Genomic DNA, 15,479 nt, shown 5'->3' on the forward strand with positions numbered 1-15,479 from the left:
TTTCTACATAGATCGCATTATCTTTTCGTCATCTAAAAGGAAAAAAATCTAAAATTTTAATAATAACGATTATCGCAAACATTATAAAGGAATCAGTGGTGTCGTTCACAGTCACGTTCCATGAACTTCAAAAGTCTGATAGCATGGAAAGAAACATGCTCAACAGAGAATAGAGTTGCAACTAACGAATTGCTCAAGCCATTGTATCCAAACAAATAATAAGTTTTTATTTCTTGTTTTTCAATAATAACATAAAACCTACATTTTGTGTGTAAGCAACATTAAGAATTTTGAACGGCACCACCATTCGGCCCTACCATCACCCAATACGACGAGGAGAGAGTCTGATGTATGGGCCACTGATTTTCGCTACAACATTCTACACTGAAAATAAAGAGACAGCTGTTACGGCTCTTTGCTAGACACTCCCCACTCACTGAAAAAATCTAGGACAAAGTTAATGACGAAAGTCATATTGTTATGCTGCAGCTCGGTTACACGTAATTATTCACGTATAGGAACACAAGTGATGTCGGCAGGGTGGCTCAGCGCGTCGGTCAGAGCAGAGGCTACTTTCTGAAGCACGAAAAACACAGTGAAATATTCAAAGATGAAGTACAGCAACTGCCAAGGTGTCCGCCCCGTCCAACTCCAAAAGACCAGAAAAACAAAAACGCCAATAACGTGGTCGAGGTGTTACGTGGTCCTTCGGCTCTTTTATTCGAAATTTTTTCCGTCATTTGTAATAATATTTTGATTACCTGAGTACTTTTCTTACCCTTTTATTGAAATGAAACATCGGGATGTGTGAATAAAAATATTACTTAAGTAAATTATTAGCAATCTCAGTTGATCACCTCTTTGTGAGCACTTTCACAATGAGTGGGGCGAACATACCATAGAAACCTCAAAACATAAATAGTTCTCCCACCATACGCAGCACACGAATGAAATCTCGCCGCACTGCTCGAGGAAAACATATCGCATTCAGGTTGTTAAGTGCACCGCCCGATGTAGAGAGGCAGAGGCATTAGAATGTTATCAGGGACTGAAAGAAATATCGAATGAAAAAAAAAGCCACACGAACTAGCGGTTTGGTGGTCTAATACCTCGACAGCCGACCTCGCTCAGCTAGACGCGTAGACTTACGTGTAGACAAGCTACAGGATCAAAACACGATTTTCAATGTTTTTTTTTTTCAATAAGTCGAGAGTGTCTAACAAAAGTCCAATATACGGGTTCCTTATTTTCAATATGGAACTTCATTTGCAAAGGTTCATCAAAATCGGTGACATAAATGTATGACATTCCCCTTGTAAGCCGATTACGCTCCATTCGGTGTTGGGAGAAGAACATTACTTTTGACAGGAATTCCGAATGACGGCAGAGCCCGACGGTCTTCACTTGTCACTGCCAGGAACGCAGGAGGTCGTTTGATGTCAGTTAAAAATTTTCTTGCTGGTGAGTATTGAAGACGAGTCCTTTGCTTTGGTACACCAAGCAAAAACCAATCGGCGAGAACCCTCCCCCCCCCCCCCTCCACACACACGCACACGCACACACACACACACACACACACACACACACACAGAGAGAGAGAGAGAGAGAGAGAGAGAGAGTGAGAGAGAGAGAGAGAAATTCTCAATAATTGTCTTATACTGACCTTTGACATCCTTCGCAAGTGGCAGGCATTAATGTGATGTTGTCAACCGCGGAACTAAAGATGTTAGGTAGATTGTAAGAAGTAAAATTACGTGCATAAAATTTTAATTTTCAATGTCTCTGTAGCGGCGATTGTATTGTGTGAAAATAAGAAGAAAAATTAAAAAAATTAGACGGTTACGTGATTCTTATACTGATTTCCTGGATTTAGAAATGGCTCTGAGCACTATGGGACTCAACTGCTGAGGTCATTAGTCCCCTAGAACTTAGAACTAGTTAAAGCTAACTAACCTAAGGACATCACAAACATCCATGCCCGAGGCAGGATTCGAACCTGCGACCGTAGCGGTCTCCTGGATTTAGAAATTGACTCTTATTCTGCTGCGATCACTGATGTAGGACAGCATTATACTGTAGAGGGTCTTAGTATGTATAGCTCAAAACAACACTTTGTCGCCAACAATCGAAGTGGCGTCTGTCACTTCTGCATAAATTGTACGTCCTGCAGAAGTTCGAAAATCGGTAATGCTGACGTATATACAGGAGGGGGGACGGATGCTTGCTCACCCATTTGATCCATTTTAGCCATGAAAATCGGGTCCAAAAATCATCGATGATGCGTAAAATGAGGTCCTGGGATCAAGCCCATCTCCTAGGAGCTTTATTTTTGAATAACCACTCATTTGCGACACTAAAAAATTAGTACTCCATGTATCTGAATTTCATAAATATGAAAGTTATGTGTCTAACAACCATTTTAAGGGAAGATAGTATATAAAAATTTGAAAAGTCCATTCAACCTGTTCATGTCACTTTTTAATAGAATATTATATATAAAATTTGAACTGTCTACTGATGGTGCTCTTATGATGATTAGTAGTCACCTAATTACTGTGACAACTGTTATACGACTAACCAAAACATATTTATCAATCACTGTAAGACGTTGTGTCCTTCGTTCACTCCCCACTATAAATGGAAAATTAGTTTGGGTGCAAATGTTGTAAGGACATCACAACTGCCACCAGGAGAATGGAACAGCAATGATACGAATCATACACTATGTGATCAAAAGTGTCCAGACACCCCCAAAAACATACGTTTCTCATACTAGGTGCATTGTGCTGCCTCCTACTGCCAGGTACTGCAGATCAGCGTCCTCATTTATCATTAGACATCGTGAGAGAGCAGAATGGGGCGCTCTACGGAACTCACGGACTTCGAACGTGGTCAGGTGATTCAATGTCAATTGTAACATGTCTGTACGCGAGATTTCTACACTCCTAAACAGCCCTAGGTCCACTGTTTCCGATGTGACAGTGAAGTGGAAACATGAAGGGACACGTACAGCACAAAAGCGTACAGTCCAACCTCGTCTGTTGACTGACAGAGACCACCGACAGTTGAAGAGGGTAGTAATGTGTAGTAGACAGACATCGATGTAAACCATCACACAGGAATTCCAAACTGCATCAGGATACACTGCAGGTACTATAACAGTTAGGCAGGAGGTGAGAAAACTTGGATTTCATGGTCGAACGGGTGCTCATAAGTCACACATCACGCCGGTAAATGCCAAACGACGCGTCGCTTGGTGTAAGGAGCGTAAACTCTGGACGATTGAACAGTGGAAAACTTCGTATGGAGAGACGAATGACGGTACAAAATATGGCGATCCGATTGCAGGGTGTGGGTATGGCGAATGCCCGGGGAACGTGATCTGCCAGCGTGTGTAGTGCCAACAGTAAAATTCTGAGGCGGTGGTGTTATGGTGTGGTCGTGTTTTTCATGGAGGGGCCTTGCAGCCCTTGTTTTGCGTGGCACTTTCACACTACAGGCCTATATTGATGTTTTAAGCTCCTTCTTGCTTCCCACTGTTGAAGAGCAATTCGGGGATGGCGATTGCATCTTTCAAAATGATCGAGCACCTGTTTATAATGCACGGCCTGTGGCGGAGTGGTCACACGACAACAACACCCCTGTAACGGACTGGCCGGCACAGAGTCCTGACCTGAATCTTATAGAACACCTTTGGATATTTCGGAACGCTGACTTTGTGCCAGGCCTCACCGACAGACATCGATACCTCTCCTCAGCGCAGCACTTCGTGAACAATGGACTGCCATTCCCCAAGAAACCTTTCATCACCTGATTGAATATATGCCTGTGACAGTGGAAGCTTTCATCAAGACTAAGGGTGGGCCAACACCGTATTGAATTCCAGCATTACCGATGGAGGGCGCCACGAACTTGTAAGTGAATTTCAGCCAGGTGTCCTGATACTTTTGATCACATAGTGTATGTGAGAGTCACCAAAATATTTTGGCCTACGGAGGAGAAAGCTGATGTTTGAAGTTTCATGAAAAAGTTACGCCGCAACGAAAAAGCCTTTGTTTTAATGAGTGTGATCTCAAACTCGCTCGTAATTTAATGATATCCATGCTAGTATATGTGACTATGGGAAATGAGCAGCCTTCTTCGAAGTTTTTTTCGATTTTTCTGCCAGTCCTGTCTTGCTGAGACGCCACACCACACAACAGTACTACAAAGGATGACGGACAAGCGTTGAGTAGACATCCTCTTCGGTAGATCTGTTGCACTTTTTAAGTTTTCTGCCAATGAAATGCCAACCTTTCTTCACCTTCTCGAGAATATTTTTTAGATGGTTCCAATTTCCGTAGTCCATAATTGTAATCCCTGGATAATTATTTGGATGAACAAGGTTTCAAATTTGTGCCAGTTACCCTGTAGCCAAAAATTGTCGGAATTTTATTAATACTCATGTAAAATCCTGCACGCTCTTTATTTTTGTCTGCTTCTCTGAAATAACTGAGAGCGAAGAGTATCACAATTTTGATAGAAATATTAGTTGTATGTTATTAAAATAAAGAATAATGCATATCTTATATGTTCATTATCACGTAAACAATGGTGGTTATAATATCTTTGCTGTGCTCTTTAAATTTGGGTAACATAAATGTGACAGTGTGAATAAAACATACCTTTATATTTTGATTGAAGTTTAATAAAATAAGCTCAGAACATTTTCTAAGCAGTGTTAACTGCAACCAATTTGTAATTTCTCAAATAAGTTGCCTGTGAGCACTGACTTTATAGATGCAGCTGCATATGTATATTTTTAACAATCAAAACCAGTACACTTATTGCTGACATTACAACATTAGTGAAGTTATGATTACCGAGACTAATTACAAATCAAACAGCTCGCACCCTGGCGTACATAACGAAGATAGCACAGCTGGCTATTGACAAGAGTATGTGACCTAACATTTTGGTTTCAAACTTACCATGAATATTTTTAAGAATTTAGAGTTGTTAAATCTTAACGCACCGATCTTTAAATTCCTTACTAACGTTTCAGAATTCACACAACAACGGATATTTTCATGTGTTGTTCGTCTCCTTATATGAATCTTAAATTTCTTTAAATTCCTTACTTTTTTTTTAAATTCCTTACTAACGTTTCAGAATTCACACAACAACGGATATTTTCATGTGTTCTTCGTCTCCTTATATAAATCTTAAATATAATTATGTAATATGGCAATGTTTACATTGCAAACAGATATACCATTTACATAGCTAATAATGACACGATTTGTATTCAGTCATAACATAGCCTCTCAGTCTAAAAAGTTTCGAGAAGGGTTTATAAAAAGATAGAGAAACGTTAAGATGGTGGTTTTAATGTTTCAGATGCTCTACGTAGTCTTCCTTCACGTGACTGCAGCATATAGGATGTTCATACCGCCAAAAAAGTTCTCCTTTGGGATGTTATTCGTCTCACACGTCACATTGCTTTGAGTGTCGTTTATGTAGACAAAGCATTGACCCTTCGTGTGGACTTCTGCACTTTGTCGTTCTGTGTTACGTTCGTATTGATAACACGAAGTCTTGTTACCAATGAGGAGCTTTTCCAGAAAAGAATTTTCCGCATTTTGCATTTCAGTGAGGTCGCAGCAGGCGTCCACGAGTGTTCTCTTTGTTTGGGAATCAAACTGTGCGGGACAAACTGTGCACATACTTTTTTCTTCTTCAAAACATTCTGTAGAGTGTCTTAATTTATAGATAATGCCCCACTGTGATTTGTGACAGAACAACGTTCACACTCTACGGTCACACATTTACTACTTAATACCGCCTGCACATATCTCTCTGGTCAAATGCAATGCCGGATTAAGCCACTGTGGGGGACTGTAGCAAATGGTAAGAACATGGCCCTTGGTTTGCTTTAGGCCTCAAAGCTTAGGATACGAAATAAAATCGAAATTTGATATGCACATAAGAATAGCGCTAGTAGCAACACTATGAGGCTGCAAATAAGGATTGCTTTAAATACACGCTGTAACGGTCGTGAGCGTTAGTTATCATTGGACGTGGTGAGCTGATATTAGTCGAGAATGCCTTTAAGGTGACAAAGACGCCATTATCAGTACCCGACTGAGTTTGAACGAAGTCGTGTAACAGACCCACGAGAATCTGGATGCTCCTTCTGCAATGCTGTAGAAAGACTTTACAGGAACGCAGCCCCTCTAAAGACTATTGTCAGCGCTGGTCACGGGAAGATACCGACGCAAGAACATCGGGCGCTGGTGGCCACGTGGCACTACCGAGAGGGAAGGCCATCGTGTTTGGCGTATGAGAGCAGTAATTCGAGCAGCTTTTGTGACCACAACGACACAACGAACTGTTACAAAATGGTTACTTCAAGGACAGCTCCGATCCCGGCAGCCTGTAGTGTGTACTCCACTGACCGCAACCCATCATCTTCTGCGACTCCCGTGATGTCAAGATAGAGCTCAAGGGAGGGCGGAGTGGGTCTCTGTTGCGTTTTCTGGAGAAAGCTGGTTCTGCGTCGGTTCCAATGATGGGAAAAGCCTGGCTGGTGTGGAGCCACTTTCTTCAGTGCGAATGTACAACACTTACGTCCGACCTCCTGTGGGAATCTCTAAGTAGCAAACAGGAGTATAATGGACAGGGACTGCAGCAGGTGGCGCTCGGTGGGAGTATGGGTCGACCGTGGGGCGTACCGAGATAGTCTGTGCAGCTGCGATAACGCAGTGCCCCGGATGGCGTAGTGGTTATCGAAACTGCGTAGTAAGCAAGAGATCCCGGGTTCGAATCACAGTCCGGTTCACATTTTCGCCTGTCACCGCTGATTCCGTTTAATGTCCCACTGCAGCTGATACCAGTCACCCCCCTTCAATTTACATACGAGGTGCGACAATAAAGTAATGAGACTGATGTGAAAAAAAAATGTTTTAGTCAAGTTTAGTGTTGTCTCCTACAAAGTAGTTCCCTTCTGATTGAACACACTTTCTCCAGCTTTTCTGCCATTGATGGCAACATTTCTGGAACTCATCTTCCTTAATATCCTTTAAGACCCTCGTCACAGCTTTTTGGACATCTTGTGTTGTTTGAAAATGGTGTCCATTGCCGCCGTTTTGACTCTTGGAAATAGAAAAAAGTCGCACGGAGCGATATCTGGTGAATAAAGTGGCTGTGGTAGTATTTAAATTTGTTTTGAGGTTAAAAATTGCTGTACTGACACCGAAGTATGGGATGGCGGATTATCGTGATGCAGAATCCAATTATCAGCAATGTTGGCACGGACATGAAGAACTCTTTTACGAAGTCTTTCTAAAATTTCTCTGTAGTAATATTGGTTAACTGTTTGTCCAGGAGGCACCCAATCTTTATGAACAATTCCCTTGGAATCAAAGAAGCACACAAGCATGCAGTTCACTTTCGACTGACATGCGAGCTTTTTATGGTCTCTCTGGATTGATTTCCGTTTGCTCTGACAAATAAGCTGCCACATTTTTCCGTGTTTCTCGCTGTTGTGATGTAAGATTTTTGGGGACCATTTTTGCACAAATCTTCCTCCTACCAAGATCTTCAGTTATTATTAGACGAACCGTCTCTCGACTGATGTTCAGTTCTTCTGCACTCATTTTTACGGATAATCTTCCATCAGATCGTACGAGTTCACGCACCCTGGCGCAGTTGACATCTGACCGTGAGGTTGATGGTCGTCCACTGTGGCCTTCATCTTCAATATACCGAGCAAGGTGGCGCAGTGGTTAGACACTGGACTCGCATTCGGGAGGACGACGGTTCAATCCCGCGTCCGGCCATCCTGATTTAGGTTTTCCGTGATTTCCCTAAATCGCTCCAGGCAAATGCCGGGATGGTTCCTTTCAAAGGGCACGGCCGACTTCCTTCCCCATCCTTCCCCAATCCGATGAGACCGATGACCTCGCTGTCTGGTCTCCTTCCTCATACCAACCAACCAACCAACCATCATCTTCAATATTCGCTCTGCCTTCACTAAACATTTTATGCCAATGAAAAACTTGAGCTCCTGATTATAACGTCCTCTCCAAAAGCCTTCTGAAGCTCGCCGTAAATTGTCGTTGCGTTTTCACCCAGTTTAATGCAAAAAGAAATGGCGCAGTATTATGCGGTTCCATTTCCGTGACGAGAGACACAAACACGTGTTAACTTATTACAGAATTTTAAAATATTACCTTTCTGTAAGAGCTGAACATGTGACCTGTAGCTTAAGAGCATTGAACCTAAACCATTACGCTATAGAACTACTGACTAAACTCTTTTTTTTCTCTTAGAATAAATTATTTTTGTCACATTTTCATAAATGAGGGTCCACCAGGGTGGATGGCTGCATGGTGTGAAACCTGGCATCCAACTCTACACCATTGTACGAGTAATTTCAAAAGGTCAGTCACACCCTAGTGTCTCACTGGCAAACAAGTATTTAATATTTGGAAGTAAATGAATTATAACGACAACCCTTTTTATCAGATAAAACATCGATAAACGGCTTGTTCAAAAATACCTTAAGGAATCTGAATACTGGTACATTGTAGAAAAAAGGAACAACTATAATAGTAGACCTAAACAATACATACAATATCTTTTAATGACTTTCTTGTTGGTAATCAATCGAGTCCTGTCCTATTTGATCAAGTTATTGCAATTAGCTCGAACAACTTTAGGGCATTCCATTATAACATAATGTATGTTGTGACTAGCAGTTAATTATTCGAGTCATCAGTCTTCTGACTGGATAAGACTTTCCATGAATTCCCCTCCTGTGCCAACCAGCTCATCTCACAGTAGCCAAAAAAATGGTTCAAATGGCTCTGAGCACTATGGGACTTAACATCTGTGGTCATCAGTCCCCTAGAACTTAGAACTACTTAAACCTAACTAACCTAAGGACATCACAAACATCCATGCCCGAGGCAGGATTCGAACCTGCGACCGTAGCACTCGCGCGGTTCCGAACTGAGCGCCTAGAACCGCTAGACCACCGCGGCCGGCTCACAGTAGCCCCTTTGCTACCTACGTCCTTAATTATTTGCTGGATATATTCCAATCTCTGTCTTCCTCTACAGTTTTCATACTCTACAGCTCCCTCTAGTACAATGGAAGTAGTTCTCTAGTCTCTAAACAGATGTGCTATCATTCTGTCCTTCTTGTCAGTATTTTCCATACATTCGTTTCCTCTCCGATTCTGCGCAGAACCTCCTCATTCCTTATCTTATCAGTCCATCTAATTTTCAATTATCGTCTGTTGCAGCACACCTCAAATGCTTCGATTCTCTTCCGGTTCGCCCAAAATCTATGTTTCACTACTATATAACGCTGTTTGTTGTGGTAATTTCCTATGGGACCAAACTGCTGAGGACAGCGGTCCCTAGGCTTACACATTACGTAATTTAACTTAAACTAACGTACACTCATGCCCGAGGGAGGACTCGATCCTCCGACGGTGGGAGCAACGCGAACCGTGGCAAGGCGCACAAGACACTTCGGCTACCCCGCGCGGCATTTAACACTCCGATGAAAACGTACATTCTTTGAAATTTCTTCCTCAAATTAAGGCCTGATACCAGTAGGCTTCGCTTGGACAGAAACGCCCTTTCTGCCGGAGCTAGTCTGCTTTTTATGTCTTCCTTGCTCCGTCTGCCAAGGGTTAGTTTGCTGCCCAGATAGCAGAATTCCGTAACATCATCTACTTCGTGATCACTAATCCTGATGTTTAGTTTCTCGCTGTTCTCGTTTCTGCTACTTCACATTACTTTCGTCTTTCTTCGATTTACTCTCAGTCCATATCCTGTACTCATTAGACAGTTCATACCATTCATCAGGTCCTGTAATTCTTTACTTTCGCTGAGGATCGCAATGTCATCAGCGAATCATATAATTGACATTCCTTCTTGAATTTTAATTCGACTCTTGGACAATTCTTTTACTTCCATCATTGCTTCTTCGATTAAACAGTAGGAGCGAATGACTGCAGCCCGGTTCTTACAACCTATTTAATCTGAGCCCTACGTTCTTGCTCTTCCACTCTTTATTTTTCCCTCTTGGCTCTTTTACATGCACTATATCACCCGTCTGTTGCTATAGCTTACCCCTACCACTTTTAGTAATAAGCTAAAATTGTTACTGCTCATTTTAGATATGGAAACCACCATCTTTCCATTGGACAGTGGGTATAATACCATCTACATCTAACTTGCTAGAATTTTTTTTTTTTTTTGTTAGCCTATGCTCAGAGTTCCCAATGCACGAGGTTCATAGTATCTGTTAACTCTTGCTATGTGCCTAATCCAGAACTGATCGAATGCATATCTATTGTTTACTATTGTCAGTTCAAGCTGTCACCGTAATTACTCCACAGAATTTCCTTGTATGTTAGCAGTAGAATCAGTCTTGTGACATTTGGACAGACAATAACATAAATAAATAAAACTACACTACTGGCCATTAAAATTGTTACACCAAGAAGAAATACAGATGATAAACGGGTATTCATTAGACATATATATTATACTAGAAATGACATGTGATTACATTTTCACGCAATTTGGGTTCATAGATCCTGAGAAATCAGTACCCAGAACAACCACCTCTGGCCGTAATAACGGCCTTGATACGCCTGGGAATTGAGTCAAACAGAGCTTGGATGGCGTGTACAGGTACAGCTGCCCATGCAGCTTCAACACGACACCACAGTTCATCAAGAGTAGTGACTGGCGTATTGTGACGAGCAAGTTGCACGGCTACCATTGACCAGACGGTTTCAATTGGTGAGGGATGTGGAGAATGTGCTGGCCAGAGCAGCAGTCGAACATTTTCTGTATCCAGAAACACCCGTACTGGACCTGCAACACGCGGTCGTGCATTATCCTGCTGAAATGTAGGGTTTCGCAGGGATCGAATGAAGGGTAGAGGCACGGGTCGTAACGGATCTGAAATGTCCACTGTTCAAAGTGCTGTGAATGCGAACAAGAGGTGACCGAGACGTGTAACTAATGAGACCCCATACCATCACGCCGGATGATGACGAATGCACGCTTCCAATGTGCGTTCACCGCGATGTCGCTAAACACGGATGCGACCATCATGATGCTGTAAACAGAACCTGGATTCATCCGAAAAAATGACGTTTTGCCATTCGTGCACCAAGCTTCGTCGTTGAGTACACGATCGCAGGCGCTCCTGTCTGTGATGCAACGTCAAGGGTAACCGCAGCCATGGTCTCCGAGCTGATAGTCCATGCTGCTGCAAACGTCGTCGAACTGTTCGTGCAGATGGTTGTTGTCTTTCAACTCTGTTGACTCAGGGATCGAGACGCGGCTGCACGATCCGTTACAGCCATGCGGGTAAGATGCCTGTCATCTCGACTGCTAGTGATACGAGGCCGTTGGGATCCAGCACGGCGTTCCGTATTACCCTCCTGAACCCACCGATTCCATATTCTGCTAACACTCATTGGATCTCGACCAACGCGAGCAGAAATGTCGCGATACGATAAACCGCAATCGCGATAGGCTACAATCCGACCTTTATCAAAGTCGGAAACGTGATGGTACACATTTCTCCTTTTTACACGAGGCATCACAACAACGTTTCACCATGCAACGCCGGTCAACTGCGGTTTGTGTATGAGAAATCGGTTGGAAACTTTCCTCATGTCAGCACGTTGTAGGTGTCGCCACCGGTGCCAACCTTGTGTGAATGCTCTGAAAAGCTACTCATTTGCATATCACAGCATCTTCTTGCTGTCGGTTAAATTTCGCGTCTGTAGCACGTCATCTTCGTGGTGTAGCAATTTTAATGGCCAGTAGTGTATTAGAGAATTTAGAAACGTACTAAAATGTGGCTCGGGTGTCGTATTTGATGTGGGACCTAAAACTTCAAAATTCGGTACTTAGTCTGTCACATTACGAGAGTCAGCTTACAATTTTGGGACCAAACATATCTGTACGTTCACCCACTGGAAAGTACACAAAAATTATTCCTTCACACGCTTGTGTTACTTGTTGAAGTCTGTATGCAGATGTTCGCTGTAAATGGTTATGGCAGTGTGACGTCTCTAAATGACGTTTGCGGTAAATGTCTGTGGCAGTGTGTGAGGGTGGGCTCCTCTGTTGCAGGACCAATGAGGCCTTGCGATGGGCCAGTCCCGGCTCTGGCTGCAGAGGTCGCTGCTGCTGCTGGTGGCCGCGCTGCTCGGCTGCCTGACGCCCGCCAAGCCAGAGGACGGCGCGACCACGAGAAAGGTGAGCCAGGCTACGTCACACCACTGTGCGCCCGCGACGCCACTGTGCGCATTCCTACTGCCGCTACAAATACGACCTATGTTCTACGAGGGTCACTCCAAAAGAAATTCACACTATTTTAATAAAAATTCTGCATGTATGAACGGTGTGTGGCGGAGGGCACTTTACGTGCCACTGTTATTACCTCCCTTTCCTGTTCCACTCGCGTATGGTTCGCCGGAAGAACGACTGCCGTGGAGCCTCCGTGCTCGCTCGAATCTCTCTAATTTTACATTCGTGATCTCCTCGGGGGGTATAAGTAGGGGGAAGCAATATATTCGATACCTCATCCAGAAACGCACGCTCTTGAAACCTGGCAAGCAAGCTACACTGCGATGCAGAGCGCCTCTCTTTCGGAGTCTGCCACTGGAATTTGCTAAACATCTCCGTAACGCTATCACGCTTAACAAATAACCCTGTGACGAAACGCGCCGCTCTTCTTTGGATCTTCTCTATCTCCTCCGTCAACCCGATCTGGTACGCATCCCACACTGATGAGCAATACTCAAGTATAGGTCAAACGAGTGTTTTGTAAGCCACCTCCTTTGTTGATGGACTACATTTTCTAAGGACTCTCCCAATGAATCTCAACCTGGTACCCACCTTACCAACAATTAATTTTATATGATCATTCCACTTCAAATCGTTCCGCACGCATACTCGCAGATGTTTTACAGAAGTAACTGCTACCAGTGTTTGTTCCGCTATCATATAATCATACAATAAAGGACCCTTCTTTCTATGTATTCGCAATACATTACATTTGTCTATGTTAAGGGTCAATTGCCACTCCCTGAACCAAGTGCCTATCCTTTTCGCTTGTTTTCAAACTTACTTGAACCTGTTCCCCTGAGTGGCGCCGTCACAGCATGTCTTCGAGGTGGCTGCTACACTTGACGTTCGTCAGAAGCAACGTGCTGTCATAGAATTCCTGTGCTGTGAAAACCAGACAGTGGAAAACATCCACAAGAGGTTGAAAAAGGTGTATGGGGATGCTACTGTCGATCGCAGTACAGTTAGTCAGTGGGCAAGCAGGTGACGTGATGAAATCGCGCACGGTGATATTGAGGACTGTCCTCACAGCGGCAGGCCTCGTACTGCACACACTCCACACAATGTGCAGAGAGTTAACGAACTGGTGACTGCTGACAGACGCATCACAGTGAACGAATTGTCGCGCTACGTTGGGATAGGGGAAGGAAATGTTTGCAGAATACTGAAACTGTTTTCGTTAAAAAAGGTTTGTGTTACGTGGGTTCCCAGGATATTGACAGTGGCTCACAAAGAAACAAGAAATACGGTATGCAGCGAACTTTTGGAGCAGTATGAGAATGGTGGAGATGAATTTTTTGGAAGACTTATGACGTGATGAAACATGGCTCCATCATTTTTCACCAGATACGACGAGGCAATCAATGGAGTGGCATCATGCAAATTCACCCAAGAAAAAATATTCAAAACCACACCTTCTGCTGGAAAAGTTATGGCTACGGTGTTTATCGATTCCGAAGGACTCTTGCTTGTGGACACCATGCCAAGTGGAACCACCATAAATTCTGATGCACACGTGACGACACTGAAGAACTTCAAGCCCGACTGAGTCGTGTTCGACCACATCGGAAAAAGCAGGATGTTTTGCTGTTGCACGACAATGCACGGCTACATGTCAGTCAAAGAAACCATGGAAGCGATCACAAATCTCGGATGAACAACACTGAAACACCCGCCTTACAGTCCTGACCTGGCTCCATGTGACTATCATCTCTTTGGGAAACTGAAAGACTCTCTTCGTGGAGCAAAGTTTGAAGATGATAACTCTCTTGTGCACGCTACCAAACAGTGGCTCCAACAGGTTGGTCCAGAATTTTACCGTGCCGGTGTACAGGCGCTGGTTCCAAGATGGCGTAAGGCAGTTGAGAGGGGTGGAAATTATGTGTAGAGATGAAAATATTGTTCCTAAAGGATGTATCTACACACCGTAAAACTTTCAAACATGTAGAACGAAAGATGAATTTAAAAAAAAAAATAGTGTGCATTTCTTTTGGAGTGACCCTCGTAGTTCAAACTGTGCTATATTATTTCCTGAATATCCCCTCAAGATTCACTTACGTAATGTATTCACGACGTATGATGCTGATTTTCACGTCCTGAAAAAAAGTAATATGGAGCTCCCTGTAGGCGAGTGGAAACGAAATGAAACATCACCAGTTGAGACGATATATTATTTCGACGATTACAAGTAACTTAGCAATATGAATCCACTTTCAGTGTGACGTAGCACCCTCTCTCACCTGAATGCTTGCACTGATTAAGTTGGGAAGGTTCTATACTATTCCAAGGAAAGGTGCCCAACCACTCATATAACTAGTCTTGGATACTGGCGCTGGGATGTTCACGTCAGAGCTGTTTCCACGCATGTTCTATGATCAGTGGTGTAGCTCAACATCATGCAGACGGTTCATAAATACATACACCAAGTGTCGATGTACATCATTTTTTTGAAAAATCGCACCTCAGCACTGTCACATGAGAGGGAACACATTAGAATGTGGCATATCCATGACGTAGTATTGTGCAGTAAGAATTCCCTCAAATCCTATCAGCTGTGACCTAAGGTCATACTCAATGGCTCATCATACCATGATACTAAGGGGAACACCGTGACCACGAGAAAAAGATTGAATAATCAACGAGTCGGGGAGTGGAGTGTCAGAAGTTTAAACGTGGTAGAGAGGCCACAAAATCTGCAAAAGAAATGCGAAGGCTTAATCTAGATATAGTAGGAGTCAGTGAAGTGAAATGGAAAGAAGAGTCCGCAGCTCGTGGTCGTGCGGTAGCGTTCTCGCTTCCGGCGCCCGGGTTCCCGGGTTCGATTGCCGGCGGGGTCAGGGATTTTCTCTCCCTCGTGATGACTGGGTGTTGTGTGATGTGCTTAGGTTAGTTAGGTTTAAGTAGTTCTAAGTTCTAGGGGACTGATGACCATAGATGTTAAGTCCCATAGTGCTCAGAGTATTTGAACCAATTTTTGGAAAGAAGACAAGGATTTCTGGTCAGATGAGTATGGGGTAATATCAACAGCACCACCGGCCGGTGTGGCCGAGCGGTTCTAGGCGCTTCAGTCTGGAACCACGAGGCTGCTGCGGTCGCAGGTTCGAATCC

General features: G+C 43.5%; 1 long non-coding RNA gene across 1 annotated transcript in view; it reads left to right on the forward strand.

The window, feature by feature from the left end:
- Positions 1–12,281, forward strand: part of LOC126234731 (uncharacterized) — a 1,127,504-nt gene extending 1,115,223 nt beyond the window's left edge. The window contains exon 3 of the long non-coding RNA XR_007544767.1: positions 12,156–12,281. This is a non-coding gene — a long non-coding RNA (uncharacterized LOC126234731). The remainder of the gene's footprint in view (positions 1–12,155) is intronic.
- Positions 12,282–15,479: the final 3,198 nt, after the last annotated feature.

This window comes from Schistocerca nitens, chromosome 2 (assembly GCF_023898315.1).
Source record: "Schistocerca nitens isolate TAMUIC-IGC-003100 chromosome 2, iqSchNite1.1, whole genome shotgun sequence".
Classification (NCBI taxonomy): domain Eukaryota; kingdom Metazoa; phylum Arthropoda; class Insecta; order Orthoptera; family Acrididae; genus Schistocerca; species Schistocerca nitens.